Consider the following 16,855-nt stretch of genomic DNA (forward strand, 5'->3'; position numbering starts at 1 on the left):
CAGAAAATAATTACATGCCATATGATACAGCAAAATGAAATTGTAACTTTTAAATTTTGTAAATAAACATATTTCTCTACACATTAAGAAATAGAGAGATTGGGCTGGGCGCGGTGGCTCAAGCCTGTAATCCCAGCACTTTGGGAGGCCGAGACGGGTAGATCACGAGGTCAGGAGATCGAGACCATCCTGGCTAACACGGTGAAACCCCGTCTCTACTAAAAATACAAAAAACTAGCCGGGCGAGGTGGCGGGCGCGTGTAGTCCCAGCTACTCGGGAGGCTGAGGCAGGAGAATGGCGGGAACCCGGGAGGCGGAGCTTGCAGTGAGCTGAGATTCGGCCACTGCACTCCAGCATGGGTGACAGAGCGAGACTCTGTCTCAAAAGAAAAAAAAAAAAAAAAGAAATAGAGAGATTGACAAAAGTTTTTTTTCTGTGAAATACATTACTTTATTCAGAGATTATGTTCTATATGTACTCCTTTGGTGTTAAAATTATATTTTAAAATATGTAATATAGGTATTAAATAACATATTTGGCCATTTATGTTAAGTGACAACATCATGTTAATTTCGACACATTCAACTTCTTCCTAAATACTTCCACTTAGCTGTCTCAGAGCATCTCAAAATCAATATGTATAAAACTTGACTCATCTTCCACCATTAAATCTATTTCTTTTATAATACTAACTCTATTGTAGGATGGGGGGGAGTGTTAATGAAATCATCACTGCCATCTATTGTCACTAATTTCAAAAACTTTTCTGTTTATTTTATATGCCTCTATCTACTCTCCTATCCAAATTCAATAAGCACTTACTTCCTCTCAATTCTACTTAGAAAAACAAACCAAAAAACCTACCACTTCTGACCATACTACTCCATTTTCACTTCCCTAGTTTCTTTAGGTCTTTATTTTTTATCTTGTATATTATTGTTCAAACCCTCCTTCCCAGCATTATCAGAGTAATATGTATTTTTTTCTTTTAAAATAGGAATAATGCTTCTAAAATCAAATATGATGGTGACAATTTATATTTCCACATTTAAAATGTCTCCTTTCCTCTTTAAGTTCAGGCAGTTCAGCAGGGCATATTCAAGACCTTTATCACCCATGCCTCCTTTCCTCTGGGCTTACCTTCCCTCATTCTCCCAAGCCCTACCTCAACTTCATCAGTACAGAAACAAAATATTTACAAAGGGCCTTGTTCGTGCATACCATATTCCCTCTGCCTGCAATTCCCCCTCAAGCCCCATTCATCTAATTCTTGAACAACCTTCCAAGGCCAGTTCAAGCATCACTTGTTCTGGGAAGTCTTTGCTGGAGCCCAAATAAAGAATTAGAATAAAATGTGACACACACTTTGACACACACTTTGAGGGCATAATGGAAGCATGGAGGAGGGGAATCTAGTCCATACTTGGCAGGTCAAACAGGGTTTAGAGGGTGTGATGCCCAGGATCTGAAGGACAAAAGAGGTGGCTCAGGAATAAGTGCTGGAGCAGAGTGGTCCACCAAAAGAAAGTGCAAAAGCAAAGACCTTGATGCTAGAGATCAGAATGGATGTTAAAGAATTTGACCTTGATCCTGAGAACCACTCATTAAATAAGCGAATGTAGACAGTTGGTTAGAGTTGGGAATGCTGGCAGTTGACAGAGCAGTATGAAGTCTGTTTCTATAGTCCTGATTAAAGATCATAGCACTCAAGCTAAAATAGTGCAAGTAGTGATAGAAATAAACAGAGACTTTGGCATAAATTTTTCAAGAAAAAAAGAAAGGAGAAATCTCTGGTAAAATTAAGTTTTCTCTATGCTTCTTTGTTCTTTGCTTAAATAAAACCACCTTTTCTTTCCTAGGGACCACTGAATCTCCAACACTTGCCCCCAACCTCTTTGACTTTTGTTAACATGTGGTAGAATTCCTTTAATTACATATTTGTGAAGAAAGGAAATACAAAGTTGACCCAAAAGCAAAGATGTAAAGTTCTGGCATAGAACTCTTATCATTAACATTGATATTTCATCAAACTAGGCAGAAACCATTGCCAGATACCTCTCCCCACATCTGCCTTTACTTGCGATTGCTCTGCTTTTCTTTTTCTCCTTTCTTTCAAGAGAATAAACTGGTGAAGGTAGGAAAAAAGTGAGAGGGGATATTAAAGGTATCATTCAAATTTCATACCTGTTTGGAAGACTACGAGTGTCTTTCAAAGCTGTGCCACAGTCAGGAGTAATCTCCATTTAACAGTGTGTCAGGTCTTGGAAGATGACCAAGGGCCTGTAACCAAACAGAGCATATCTCTTCTGAAGAGTGCAACTCCAGCACTGGTGCTATCGCCTACCTTCCCTCAACTCTCCTCAAGCAGTGCTTTGACTCTTTGGGCCTCAACCCTGTTGTTGTACTCTATTCATTGGGTACCTGTCTAGCTAGGGCTTCTACCTGTTACCTCTAACCAATCCCATCTTGAATTTCCTCCAATCTATTTTATTGTAATGGAAGGAGTAAAAATATTTTCATAAATTTAAAGAAAGTTTGAGATACTATATTTAAAAATTAATACTTCAAAAAAATTAATTGTATTTAAATTTTTCAAATAAAGCTTTAAAAAATATTCTAGTATTTACATCCATTTCTATTGTCCCTCTGCCTTATCTTGTTTTAATTTCATATATATTTCTGAAATACCATATGTTCTTTCTTTTTCTGTTAGTTTGTTTAAAATCAAAAGAGAATATAACACAAGGTTATATGGTTAAAGGAAGACCTTTCTGTATCAGGTGTACCCTTTACATAAGCTAAATAAATATTTGTGGAGAAAAATCACAAGTAAGCAAAAAAAAAAGTTCCCATAAAACAATTATAAATTGTTGACATTATGTCTCAGCAAAAACAAAAAAAAATTTTTTTTAAATCTAAATCAGATCTGTGAGGTTTACTAACTGAAGTTATCTCCTTGGAAATTACTTTTATATATAAAACAGTCAGAAGTGGTTGTTTCAGCTCATCTAAAGATGGACCATAAGTCTGAACACCAGCAAAATGTACTTTCTGGGCCAGGCACACTGGCTCACCCTGTAATCCCAGCACTTTGGGAGGCCAAGGCAGGTGGATCCCTTGAGGTCAGGAGTTCGAGGCCAGTCTGGGCAACCTTGGCGAAACCCTGTTCCTACAAAAACACAAAAATTAGCTGGGCGTGGTGGCGGGCGCTTCTAATCCCAGATACTCTGGAGGCTGAGGAGGGAGAATCGCTTGAACCTGACAGGTCGAGGTTGCAGTGAGCCGAGATTGCGCCATTGCATTCCAGCCTGGACGACAGAGCAAGACCCTGTCTAAAAAAAATACACACACACAACACACACACACACACACACACACACACACACACACACACACACACGACTTTCCCCCTTGCTTCGAATGTAAAGAAACTATTAATATCAAAAGGTTTTTTACATCACCTCGCATAATAAAACAGTCTACTTATTTTGAACACCAGGTGGCAGTAAATGTGGCATTTAGCCGAAAATGAAGGTGGAAGGATGAAACTGATTTTGAACTTTATGTATGCAAAGGAATAAAAAATAATTTAGTACAAACTTTCCGGTTTACAGAGGAGAAAACTGAAATACGTAGAAATGAGGAGACATGCCCAGAGATACAGTAGTAACTGGCAGATCAGTAAATAGCTTCCGTACTCTATCCAATATACTACGATGCAATTTAACTTTTCTGACATGTTTGATTTCAACTCTACAGGTTTATTTGCAAATAAATGGATTACTGAGAGATTTATTTGTTTAATATTTATTTTGTTATTATATATGTAACAAATTTTATTTTCAATTCATAGCTATAATGTAGGTGACTGCTATTTTCAAAATGTATGTATTTTCTTTAGGAGACATAGAAAAGCCACTTCTTTATGGAGATAGTGTAGCATGGTGCTTAAGCTTACAGGTTCTGGAACCAACTTATTTAGGTTGTCACCTTGGCTCGTCCATATATTAGCTGTGTGGCCTTGGGCCAGTTGTTGAGCCTGAAAAAAGACTGGAATTATAATAAAAATACCTACCTCTAAGAGTTGTTTGCTGGGTACTGTGGCTCATACCTATAATCTCAGCACTTGGAAGACCAAGGTGTGAGGATCACTTGAGTCCAGGAGTTCAAGACTAGCCTAGGCAACATAGGGAGACCCTGTATCTACAAAAAATAAATCAACTTCACCAGGTGTATTAGTCTGTTTTCACACTACTATAAATAACTGCCCGAGACTGGGTGATTTATTTAAAAAGGGGGATTTAATGGACTCACAGTTCTGCATGCCTGGGGAGGCCTCAGGAAACTTACTATCGTGGCAGAAGGTGAAAGAGAAGCAGGGACCTTCTTCACATGGCGGCAGGAGAGAGAAGAGAGGAAGGGGAAAAAGTCCCTTAAAAAGCCATTGGATCTCCTGAGAACTCATTTGCTATTGGGAGAACAGCATGGGGGAAGTTGCCCTCCTGATCTAATTACCTCCCTCTCTCAATAGGTGGGAATTACAATTTGAAAAGGGATTTGAGTAGGAACACAGAGCCAAACCATATCACCGGGTGTGGCAGTGCACGTCTATGGTCCCAGTTACTCAGGAGGTGAGGTGGGAGAATCACTTGAACCCAGGAGGTTGAGGCTGCAGTGAGATGTGATTATGCCACTGCACTCCAGCCTGGACAACAGAGTAAAACCCTCTCTCAAAAGACAAACAAACAAACAAACAAACAAAATTTTCTTATATGGATTAAATGGGTCAAAAAAATAACATTTATTAATATAATGCCTGGTATATGTTACAACTTCAATAACTGTTGCTAATCTCACTGGCAAGAAACAAAATTTCAAGAGTTAAATCTATGACTCTTCTGAATATTTTATAAAATCATGCCGATCATTTTTATACAGTATTATTTTTATATGCTATTACCATTCAACTTGTCTTCACCACATTTCACATGACAATACATTTTCAGCTTATCAACACGTTTTTTTGAGTGTAAATAAATTCAGACTTTGCTAAAACAGGCCTCTGGTTTAAAATTTAACATATCTTATTAGACACTGTACAAATATATTCTGCTTTTTAAAATTTTTTTTTTATTCTTGTTCACTACCATGAAAATTTAAGTCTACTGAATTGCTCAAAATACAGCAATGTAAAAATAGCAAATGCAACTAGGCTGAAAGCAAAAGAAATGTTAGAAAAAAATCCTACAACAACGGTAATAAATAATTTCAAAATTTTGATTTAAAAGATTAACTCAGCAGTCCCCAATCTTTTTGGCACAGGGACAAGTTTCCTGGAAGACCATTTTTTTTCACAGACAGGGGTGGGAGATGGTTTTGGGATGATTCAAGTGCATTACATTTATTGTGCACTTTATTTCTGTTATTATTATGTTGTAATATATAATGAAATAAATATACAACTCAGCATAATGTAGAATCAGTGGGAGCCCTGAGCTTGTTTTCCTGCAACTAGAAGGTCCCATCTAGGGGTGTTGGGAGACAGTGAGAGATCATCAAGCATCAGATTTTCACGAGGAGCTCACAACCTAGACCCCTTAGATGCACAGTTCACAATAGGGTTCGCGCTCCTATGAAAATCTAATGCTGCCACTGATCTGACAGGAGGCAGAGCTCAGGTGGTAACACAAGTTATGGGGAGTAGCTGTAAATACAGATGAAGCTTTGCTCACTGACCTGCAGCTCATCTCTTGCTGTGTGGCCTGGTTCCTGCTGTGGACTCCTGCTTTGACTGATTATTACTTTTATGATAAAAACTTGCAGTGTGAGAATCTTTAAATAAGAAACTTCGTATTTAGAATGTAGATTTCTATAAACAGCGAACTAGTCTTTTACAGCTGCACTGAAGACTCTTGGACCACTAGGTCTCTGTAGACCTCTCTGGCCTCACCTCTCTCTAAAGCCCCTCTAAAATCTTCAGAACTCTTGGTCCACAAACTGATTCTATCCCCATCATTGCTTTAAAATCTACTAACCTGGCAAGAATCAGTTATCACCACATCTTAGACTACACATTCTAATTTGCCAATACTCCTTCTTAAGGTAATCAGAACAACAAGAAAAATACCGATATTTTCAAACTCCATTTCATAGTACATAATTAAACTTTCAATGTAATAAAGATAATGGAATAATTAAATTTCAATAGCTGTTAGCTGTTATCTCCTTTAGAGTAACAGCTTGGGAAGTTATATCTTGTATCATCTTGATAGGTTTGCTGAAATATTTTTAAATTTTTCTTTTGGAACTATCTTCAGGACCTATTTATGTCTTTTTTAAAGTATTATGATTATTATTTTCTTTTTTAGAAACAGCATGTCAATCTGTTGCCCAAGCTGGAGTACAGTCACAAGATCAGAGCTCACTGTAGCCTTGACCTCCCAGGCTCAACTGATCTTCCCTCCTCAGCCTCCTAAGTAGCTGGGACCACAGATGCACACCACCGTCTCTGGCTAATTTTTTTATTTATTTCTTTTAGAGATGGAGTTTCCCTATGTTGCCCCAGGATGGTCTTGAACTACTGGACTCAAGCAATCTTCCTGCCTCACCATCCGAAAGTACTGGGATTACAGGCATGAGCCACTGCACCTGGCCATATATATCTCTGAGGGAAGAAAAATTTCTGATCCTTGAGAATTAACTTAATAAATGTAATACAAATATGTTAAATGAATATATTAAAATACTTATTAAATGTTAAAAAAGATCACAGTTACCTATAAATTATTATAACTGTATAACAAATGTTGCATTAATATTTTATTGTTTCAAATACTATTAATGATATATATATTCATATAGGAAAATAAAAGTCTGGAACAATAGCAGTCAAACTGCTAAAACAGGTTGTGAATGAACTTTGTTGTTGCAGGGATCATTAGTTTCTATTTTGAATGTGTATATATATTCCTTAACTACTTTTCCTAGTGCTGCCTTTATAATACATTGAATTTTCATTTCTGATATTGTATTTTTCATATGTAGAAGTTCCATTTTTGTGTGTTATATCTTATATTTCTCTCCTCATGGTATTCAGATTTTTCTTTGCTGTCTTAAGTATACATAGCCAACTTAATATTACAAAATTTAATGTCCTAACTTGTTAATTCCATTATCTTTGTCATTTCTGGGTCTGTTTCTGTTGATTGACTTTTCTGCAGGCTCTAGCTCATATTTTCCTTCTTCTTTGCATGCCTAGTCATTTTTTTAATTGGATGCCAGTCAATGTGAATTTTATGTTGTTAGATCCTTTGAGACGTGTTCGATTTTACTCTGGCTAACATATAAGTAAATTGAAATCAGTTGGGTCCTTTTAAGCCTCACTTTTAAGCTTTGTTAGGATAAATCCAGAGCAAGGTTAGTTGAAGTTAATTCAGCGCCACTACTAAGACAAGACCCTTCTATAGAGTCTACCCAGTACCTCCTGTGCTATGAGGTGTTTTCACTTTGACTGAGGAGGATAAATTATTACTATCCCTGTGTGAGGTCCAAGAATTTTTAACCTGCTACTTAACATTACAGTCACATCAGTCATGTGCCAGATTACACTTCAGTCAACGACAGACTGCACATAAGATGGTGGTCCCACAGATTATAATACTGTATTTTTACTGTAACTTTTCTATGTGTAGATATGATTAGACACACAAATACCACTGTGTTACAATTGCCTCAGTACAGTAACATGCTGTACAAGTTTGTAGCCTAGAAGCAATAGGTTATATCATAAAGCCTAAGTATGTAGTAGACTATACCATCTAGGTGTGTGTAAGTACTCTCTCTATGATGTTAAAATTGCCTGATGACACATTTCTCGGTACATATCTCCACTGTTAGGCAATGCATAACTGTAGTTCTTTCCCTGGCTTAGGGTATTTTTGTTCTCACACAATTGCAGAATGCTGTGAAGCAAAAACTTGAGGTCTCTTTCCACAGATCTCTGGTATCCTCTCTGTTCGTCTCCCTTGTCTTAGGTATCCTGTACCAAATAAACAAATTGTAGCTCCCTCAGCCTATCACACTCTTATTTTGTGGCTCTTTATGTTTCCATCTTCCTGAGCTGTGGTTCAGAAACTTAATGTAGTATGCAGAGACAATCATATGCTCACTTTCCTTCTCTTCTCTAGGGACCACAGTCTTATAGATAATGTTGCCCAACAACTGAAAACTAGTGTTTCATATATTTTGTCCCCTTGTCTAGTGGAAGACTTCTACAAGGGAATGTCGATAACAGTAGTTTTGATAAAATATAACGCCACAGAAAGTACATTACCAGCAAAACCATTGTTAGGGTAAAGGACCCATCAGTGGACTATGACACCGTCGGGAAAATTCTTCAGGAATAAGTAATCAATCAATATACTTACTAAGCATCTACCACATGCAAGATAAAACATTCATTTTTCTGTTTTTTCAGTTTTTCTGGCCAAAAAAATCCAGACCATGTCAAATTAGACGAGCAAACACTCAGATGCCAACACATTTAGGAAACCTCTTTTCTTCAATTGTTTCTGAGGCAAAAAAAAAAAAGTTGTTTCTGAAGCAAAATTTGTCCATCTCATCACTCCAATCTATGTCTGATAATCTTCATTGTATATTCTATTCATTTTCAGTTATAATTTGAAGTTCTACTTTTGAATCCTACTTTTTGGCTATGTATATGCAAAACTTGTAATGTTATTCTTTTATTTTCACAACAGAATAATTGTTTTTCCTTACAATTAATATTGCCCTGCAGCCATATTAGAATGTAAAAGTATTTTTTAATCCTATTTAGAGAAAAACAAACTCTTTCAGTATTGTATTGTTTAATTTTATTGCCTTAATATAACTATCTATTTTTTGTTCTTTCAGAAACTTCTACAGTTTTGAAAACTGCAGTGGCAATTGTGGAAAAGACAGAAGTGTGGAATATCCATTTATTTCTCACTAAGGGAAATAAAATTCTTATTCCTATTCTGGTATTGATTGTATGATATTAGTTAATTTCCATGACCCAACATATCCACATTTTTCTATCCAAGTTACGGAAGGTCAGTTGTAAATATTGTTAGGAACTTATTGGTTATTGACTTGTTCAACCAGACAGGCTTTGTGCTTCCCTTAATTCAAGCCTACCCTTTAAATTTTAAAGGTACCATCTACTTATGTCTACATCGGATGCTGTCATTTAGTGTTTAATGAACTCTCAAGACTGTGCAGTGTAGTATTCAATAAGAAATTTAGAAAGAGACCTTTTCTGGGTTTAAACAGTGATAAAATTTCTAGGGCTGCCAAAAGAGCAAGAAATACACAAACAGCTAATGTTTTACTAAAAGTAACACATTACAAAATGTTCTGTAGACCAGGAATGGCACATAAAACAAATGGAAAGGAAATAAATAGTTGCAGCATGAAAGAAAATTGGGAAAATAATGAATAATATACCTAATGCTTTGCCTATGAGCTCACAGGGAAAAACCTGCAAGGGATCCCTCAGTCGGACCAAGAGAATTTTGTTTTTGGTTTTATTATTTTCCAGGATTTTAGGTTTGAAGATTTCTAACAAGAACCTAGATATATTGAGAATAGTAACTTCTTGTTAATGGATGCTTAGAGTGAAATATATAATATGCTATATATTATATACAACATATGTATTATATATAACCTATGTATTATAACATAATATAGTCATATAACATATAACAACATGTTATAATATATGTTATATATAACATATAATACATATGTTGTATATAATATATAAAATATTATACATTCCACTCGAAGAATGTATCTAACATATGTGTTATTCTAGATATAACACCAAAGGCATAATCTATAAGAGACATAATTGATAAGGTGAACTGCATTAAAATTAAAAACTTCTGCTCTGCAAAAACAGACAAGCCAGTGTTAGAAAAATATTTGCAAAAGACACATCTGACAAATGACTGTTAACCAAAATATACAAATAAAGCTTAAAACTCAATAATAAGAAAAGAAATAACCCAATGAAAAAATGGGCCAAATATCTTAACAGACCAAAGAAGATACACATTTTGCAAATAAGCTTATAAAAAGATGATCCACATCATATGTCACAGGGGAAATGCAAATCAAATAACACTTATGGTGTCAACAATGGGCATGAGACACCACCACATATGTATTAGAATAGCCAAAGTCCAGAACACTGATGATATCAAATTCTAGCCAAGGATGTGAGGCAACAGGAACCCTCATGTGTTGCTGGTGGAAATGCAAAATGCTCCAGCCACTTTGAGGACAGTGTAGCAGTTTCTTTAAAAACTAAACATACTCTCACTATACAATCCAGCAGTTGTGCTCCTTGATGTTCACCCAAAGGACTTGAAAACTTATGTCCACACAGTAATCTTCACAAAGATGTTTATAGAGGCTTTACACATAATTGCTAAAACTTGGAAGCAAACAAGATGTCCTTCAGTAGGTGAATGAATAAACTGTGGTACCACCAGTCGATGGAGTATTATTCAGCACTGTAAAGAAATGAACTGTCAAGCTATGAAAAGCCATGGAAGAAAACTAAAAGCATATTGCTAAGTGAAAGAAGTTAATCTGAAAGGGCTATATTCTGTCTTATTGCAACTATATAGGACATCCTGGATAAGACAAAACTATAAAGACAGTAAAATGATCAGTAGCTGCCAGGGGTTGAAATGGGAGATGAATAAGTGGAACACAGAGAATTTGGGGGGCACTGAAATTTCTCTGTATGATACTGTGTGGATACATGTCATTATACATTTGCCTAACCCCATAGAATGGACAACACCTGAGCTAACCCTAAATGTGAACTATAGACCTTGGGAGATAATGATATCTCAAAGAAAGTTCATTATTTTTAACAAATGTTTCATTCTGCTGTGGGATGTTGATAATGGGGGAGGCTATTCTTGTATGGGGTACAGGGTATGTGGGAAGTCTCTGTACCCTCCCCTCAATTTTGCTGTGAACCTAAAACTGCTCTAAAAAATAAAGTCTTAAAAATAAAAGAATGTGGCATTGCTTGCATCTATTTAAAAAGATCATCATTCCTATTGCAGTTGAACTCTTCTTCCTCTATCTACCACCAATCAAGGAGGAGAAGGTGATTTGTCCAGGATATAGCACTGAGAATTATCACAAGTGAGCTAGTTCACCTTCAGTGTACAGCCTCAGTCACTGAAGTTTCCTTCCTTCAATAGCACATCTTACAAGTCAAGAATGTAAGGTCCAAAACCCCAGGACCATTCTCAGAAGTAAAGAAAGCAGCAGGGAAAAGTAGACCCTGGGATTTGATTTCCTTCCTGTTTACCTCTAAGCATCATTTCCATGAAAGAAGGTGTGGAAGCAAATAATAAAAGTGCAAGTACCCGTCACTAGTGTTTATCCTGCAAAGTGGTCTGCCCTTTTGAGAGCCACCCTGCCCCATGGCCATCCTTTGATTTCTTCCCTTGGTGGAAATTTTCTGTTTCTCTTTGAGAAAGATTATTCAACGCTGTTTCCATTGTTCTTCCTCCCAGGCTGCTGTAGGAAACACGAGCGCACGCACACACTCCAAACAAAATGATTTTGTAAAAATTTATTTTCACAGTCGTTCCTACCAGCTCTGAAATTCAGAACCCATATGACTGATGGCATATTCAGATGATCGGGTCCCAGGTCTGGAAAAGCAGCCTTTTCCCCATGTTTCCTTCCCAACCTAGGACATCCTCTGATTCTTCACTGCATCTTCAAAAGAAAATGTATTATTTGCTTGCCTGGAAGACTCTGCAATTCAATTGATTTGCATATATATATAAAGAAAACAGAAAAACATAGCCTAGATACCGGTTTTGAGCGTCACCGCCCCACTCGCGGTTGTGAGCAAAGCCCTAGGGAAGAAACCAATTCCCAGCCTAGACTCTTCAGAGCCCAGGACCCGGGAGGCGCTGGCCAGACGGTGTTGTCTGGCTCCCCACCCACTGCCCCAGACTCAGGGCTTTGCCATTGGTCCCCACCTCCTCTGTTCCGGAGTTTTTCTCCATCAAGCCACACAAAGTGGCTTCTCGGAAGCGTTAGCCGATTCTGCTGAGCAGGAAGGGAGGAAAGGGATGAGGGGGGCGGGGGTGAGATAAGGGAAGGGCTCTTCTGGCTGCTGGACACACACACACACACACACACACACACACACACACACACACACACACACACACACACACACCCCACCCAATGAGTGGCCGTGGATGGCAGGTCGTGCAACCCCCTCCTCCGCCTTCTATTAGCGCATGGTGCAGAGGCTGCAGCGTCGCCACCACCGCGCCCCTAGGTGGGTCTCCGCCCTGCGCCGCCTGCTGGAGTGGAGGGAGGGAGGGAGCAAGGGGTGGGGACCCAGGCGCGCTGGGAGGAGTGGAGGAGGCAAAGCGGCGCAGCTGCCCTCGGGGAGGCGGGGCTGCTACCTCCCCGGGCGCGCCCTGGCTGGAGGGGCGCAGTCTGCGTGCAGGCAGGCGGTCGCCAGCGCTCCAGCTGCAGCTGTAGGCTTTCCAATTCTGCCGGCTCGGCTAGGGCTGGGCTAGCCTGGGTGCCAGTGGCTGCTAGCGGCAGGCGTCCCCTGAGCAACAGGAGCCCAAAGAAAAAGCAGCAGCCCTGAGAGAGCGCCGGGAAGAGAGAGGCCCGCGCCCTCCCCTGGGGCCAGATTCTGCGTGTGCACTGGGTGGGGATGGTCAGCCGGCTAGGTCGCAAGTAAGTGCCTTTTCTTTTGCTGCTTCGCTGGGGAGGGGAGGAGAAGCCCCCGGTCTTTCGCCCGTGCTCGCCTCAACCGCCACACCCACCTGTGTCTGTTTTCACATCTCGGTTCTGGCACTCTGTATACGCCACCTGGAAAGAAGAGAGGGGAGAAGCTTGACCGGGTGGTTTCAGCAATGGGAGGAAGAAGAGCTGTGGGTTTGCTGCCAGGTTCTGAAACTGTGGAAAGGAAGGGTAGGAATGCCTGGTGCTTCCTTTTATTTCTGTTTACGCTAGCAGAGTTGTTAGATGGGCTTCAGTTCAAGGGGCAGCACATATTTTTTACGAGCAAAAAGCATGTGCTGTATTTTCCATCTGCAAAGCTGAGCGTGCAGAACCAGCGTAGCAGTTACTACCTGTGGGGACAGAAAAGAACCCCCGCACCCCTTAAGAGCACACAAACACAAATAATTGACAGGACGGCTCTGCCCCTATTTCTCAGCGCAGTTTATTTATTTATTTATTTCTTCGAATAAGCACTTTACAGTGAAATTCAGAAAAGGTGCAGAATCCTTTTAACTTTTTTATCGAATTCAATTTCGGAAACTCATTTACTTTTGGGGAAAAAAATGGATATTTTCGTCCCTTATATTCAAGACAAAAATCAGAACAAGAAACTAGAAACATTAATGCCAGTTTTTGTGATTATAGTAAACATTTCACTCATTATTTTAGGTTTTTTGTTTTTTAACTTGAAGCATTCGTAGATTGTATCTACCCTGATGTTAAGAGCAATTTACATGAGAAACTTCGGGGAGTTTTTAAGAAGCTAGTGTCAGTGATAGCTTGTCAGTACTGACAAGTCAGTGTTGGAAGGTTTAGTTCTTTTCAGAAACATATTTGTTATTCTTTTCTATTTCTTCTTCCCTGTAGACAAGATAAAGATTTTCTTTCTCTTTCTCTTTCTTTCCTTGTAATTTAAATATATTTTTATGATTTTTGCTTTAACATCAATATAAACCTATTTTATATAAACTGCAAACCAAATCCAGTTACTCAACTGTTCATTTTATTGAAAATTATTCAGATTTTTTCCACTATTTAAAAAAGCTTAAACTAGAATTTTTTTCTTGTAATTTATGGTGAGATTTTTAAAAAATTATTGATTATTTGAAAGCTAGCTGATCCCTATGTAACAAATTTTCATGATTGTTAGACTAGCTTATCAACAACCAGATTTTAGACAGAATATGGTATTTGATGTAAAGAAGGATGTGCCCTCTATTTAGGCAACTGATAGTTTGGCTTAAGACAATTTTTAAAAAATTTTGTAGATGTTTAAAAGGAGGTTTCCTTAAGTAAACCACTGTGCAGTTGTGGGACACAGTGATGTATTTTTACAGTGACTGGATATATGACATGCCTTGATTCCTGTGGTGCAGGGCTGGGCTCACAGAGTACCTGATGCTTCTACAGAAAAAGATGAGTCAGGTCTGGCTCTCTGCCAAAAGCATCTTGGGCGTCCTGTCCCCTAGGGCCTGCACATAATAATGGGAGCCCTTCTGTGGTAATGCTTCTATGTTTTTGCTACCTGTTGCTGTGCTGAGTTTCAGCAGCAAAATAGTTAAATAAACAAATAAATAAATAAATTCAGAAGAGCAATCAGTAGGGTTCTATTTACTTTATTTAATATAATCAACCCACTTTCTCTGTGGCAAGGAAAAAAGTAGAATTTTTCATTTTACATGAATAATAATTATTTTTTATACAATTTACATTCCTATTAGTTATGCAAAAGAGTGTGAAGTGCTAGAAGGATTTATATGGTACTTTTCTAAGACAAGTCATGATCTTGTAAAACAGCTTGAAGTTTATTAATGTAAATGGAACATTCTAGATGTCATAATGGTACTAATTTATGACTTCCCCTAACACTCTGTCTCAGATTCTTTCCTCCCATCTTCATTATCTGAATACATGGCTTCACCATCCAAGTATTGAAATCACCTTTGATTGCTCTCTTCCTCAGTACTCCATTTCAGCCCTTTCCAGCCTATAAGTAGATCTATTAATCTTATCTCCCAAACTTACTTCTATTTCATCATACGTCTCAGATACATCTCGTTCACCCTCTTTTCTGTATCTACACTGCCATCAAATTAGTTCAGGTCATCATCATAATTTACTTGGAACCCTGCCACAGCCTCCACATCCATCTCTCTACTTCTGTAAATTTCTTCCCTGCAATTCATTCTCCATACAAAACAATACCATCCTGTCTCCCCTAACAAACATTGGCTCACAACTGCATTTTAAAAAAGAAGAAGAAGAGGAGAAGAAGAAGAAATAAACACGACAACACAGAGACCAATTAGCAACAACAATAAATGCCTTTCCTCAGCATCTGGTTTACTCTCTGTTCTGACCCTTCTCTCCAACCTCACCAGAACCTATTCTCTTCTCGTTAAGGTGCACCTGCCCAGGTGGTGGCTAAAACACATGAAACAATAGCACTCTTTTTTTTTTTTTTTTGGTAACAGGCTTAATTCACTTTATTTTTCTTGTATAAAAAGCCTATGTTGTAGCCACAGCTGGAGCCTGGGTCCGCTGCACGGAGACTCTGGTGTGGGTCTTGACAAGGTGGTCGGTGAATTCCTGATAGGGAGACTTGGTAAACACAGTCTCCTTCCAGAGGTCAGGGGTCAGGTAGCTGTAGGTCTTAGAGATGGCATCAAAGGTGGCCTTGGCGAAGTTGCCCAGCCTTTTCAAATGCTTACTCCTTCTTAAACTTTAAATCTCAACTCGCGGTTTTTTTGTTTTGGAAAGATCATTTTGGATCATCTTGTCAAAAGTAGGTTGTCGCCTGTTGGTCTTGATGTTGGTACCTTATTTGTTTCTTTCATAATGCTTGTTACAGCATGCAGGTGTTTTGTGAATTTGCATGCCGAATACTCCAAGGGAACTCAGACTGTGTCTTCATTGTTGACTTAGCTTCCAGAATAGTGCCTGGCATCAAGAAGTAGGGGGTTCGTAGATATTTATATAAATAATAAAGTACGAAACTATGGATTCTTCCAGAATAAAGCTTATTAACCCTGGAAACATGAATTTTGTGATTCTATTTTTTATTTGTCGAGCATTTAGTATGTTTACAATATCATGGTATGATTTTGAGGAGGTAGAATTAAAATATCCTGAGATGTATTCTCTCTTTTAGCAGTATAGGTGATAATGTACTCAAAGATAAGTAATTTGTAATTCATTCGTAGAAAGGCTGTGACCACAAATGTATTAAAATATATTTTAAGAAAAAATTGGATTGCATAAACTAATATGATTTTAGTATGAGTGACTCCAAATCTAAAACGATAACCTTGTTAGGTTTAAATCTGTATCATCTAACAGAAATTTGAGGGCCAGTCAATAGTCACTGACTATGAATTTAAAATATTCTTTTAAAATAAATATAGACGCTTATGTGAGCTCAGGTGATAGAAATATAGTCAGATGAGGCTGAGGCCATAGGTTAGGTTTCCACATGGTCTAAATTGATGTTTGCCCCAGGTACAAAGGGCACATTATCCAAAAGTTTGAAGCATTCTCCAAGGAAGGTTCAGAGAGGCAATGTGGGCTTATCCATGAAGACCCATCACTGTTATTAGAGTGGGAGTAAGGACTGCAAACTTGATGCTCATAAATGATTGTGTCATATTTATACTAGAATTTTACCCCCCCACACACACTTTGTATGGTGATTTGCCTCACCCCTTTATTTTTCAAGACTATACCTAAAGATATTAAACAAACAGCTAGTTTTGCTACTAACATTTGGTTGAAAATTTAGCTTTCAGTTAGGTGACAAACTCTGATTAATGATTTTTTAATGTAACAAATGGCCAGTCACAGATTTTTGGTAAATAATTTGGTTACCACATTACATCTTGAAGGACTAAATTATTTCACTAATTGCTAGCAGGGATTTTTAAAAATTTGCTCTGAAGAGGACATATTGTGGATGTTGTATTGGAGGACATCTGTGTACTAATTGAAGATGGTCCTTCATATTACACATCACAAATTAGCTAA

At 38.1% G+C, this 16,855-nt stretch overlaps 1 protein-coding gene across 3 annotated transcripts in view; it reads left to right on the plus strand.

The window, feature by feature from the left end:
* The first annotated feature begins 12,492 nt into the window (after positions 1-12,492).
* SCN9A (sodium voltage-gated channel alpha subunit 9) overlaps positions 12,493-16,855 on the plus strand; it is a 207,614-nt gene continuing 203,251 nt past the window's right edge. The window contains exon 1 of one of the 3 annotated variants that reach the window (XM_010365299.2): positions 12,493-12,787. The gene's annotated coding sequence lies outside the window, so the exon portion shown is untranslated. The remainder of the gene's footprint in view (positions 12,788-16,855) is intronic. The other 2 variants (XM_010365298.2, XM_030917073.1) reach the window with 2 other exon arrangements.

This window comes from Rhinopithecus roxellana, chromosome 14 (assembly GCF_007565055.1).
Source record: "Rhinopithecus roxellana isolate Shanxi Qingling chromosome 14, ASM756505v1, whole genome shotgun sequence".
NCBI lineage: Eukaryota > Metazoa > Chordata > Mammalia > Primates > Cercopithecidae > Rhinopithecus > Rhinopithecus roxellana.